The sequence below is a fragment of the Lepus europaeus genome, chromosome 5, assembly GCF_033115175.1.
Source record: "Lepus europaeus isolate LE1 chromosome 5, mLepTim1.pri, whole genome shotgun sequence".
NCBI lineage: Eukaryota > Metazoa > Chordata > Mammalia > Lagomorpha > Leporidae > Lepus > Lepus europaeus.
This window is the reverse complement of record NC_084831.1, coordinates 42,985,894-42,986,756: the sequence shown is the minus strand read 5'-3', so window position 1 is coordinate 42,986,756 and position 863 is coordinate 42,985,894. Positions and strand designations below refer to the sequence as shown.

Genomic DNA, 863 nt, shown 5'->3' with positions numbered 1-863 from the left:
GTGCTTGCTTTGACAGCACATATACTAAAATTGGAATAATACAGACAAAATTGGCATAACTCCTACAACATAGATGACACACAGATCTGCGAAGCATTCCACATTATTTTTGTATGGATTGGTATTTTAGGACAACGATAAGTTTTTTCTTTAGAAGATGTATTTATTTTATTTAAAAGGCAGAGTTACAAAGAGAAGGAGAGACAGAGACATTTTCCATCTGCTGGTTCATTCCCTAAATGGCTGCAATGACCAGAACTGGGCCAGGTTGAAGTCAGGAGCTTCATCTGGGTCTCCCAAGTACTTGGACCATCTTCTGCTGCTTTCTCAGATCATTAGCAGAGAGCTAGATAGGAAGTGTAATAGCTGGGATGTGAACTGGTGCACATATTGGGTGCTGGCATTACAGGTGGCAGCCCAACCTGCTATGCTACAACACGGGCCCAATAATGTTAATTTTTACATATTGAAAAAGAAAATTTGGGGCCCGGCATTGTGGCACAGTGGGTTAAGCTGCCTCCTGCAATGCCAGCATCCGATATGAGCACAGGATCCAGTCCCGGCTGCTCTGCTTTCCATCCTGTTCCTTGCTATTGTGCCTTGGAGTCGGCGCCATGGTATAGCAGGTAAAGCTGCTGCCTGCAGTGCCGACATCCCACATGGGCGCTGGTTTGAGTTCTGGCTGCTCCACTTCTGATCTAGCTCTCTGCTATGGCCTGGGAAGGCAGTGGAAAATGGCCCAAGACTTTGGGCTCCTGCACCCACATGAGACACCCGGAAATGGCTTCAGATCAGCATAGCTCCAGCTGTTGCAGCCATCTGAGGAGTGAACCAGAGGATGGAGATGGAAGACCTTTCTTCCT

The 863-nt window shown here is 46.9% G+C and overlaps 1 non-coding gene across 1 annotated transcript; it reads left to right on the top strand.

The window, feature by feature from the left end:
- Positions 1-108, top strand: LOC133761276 (U6 spliceosomal RNA). Its single transcript, XR_009866078.1, has one exon. It is a non-coding gene; the product is annotated as a U6 spliceosomal RNA (small nuclear RNA).
- The last annotated feature ends 755 nt before the right edge of the window (positions 109-863 follow it).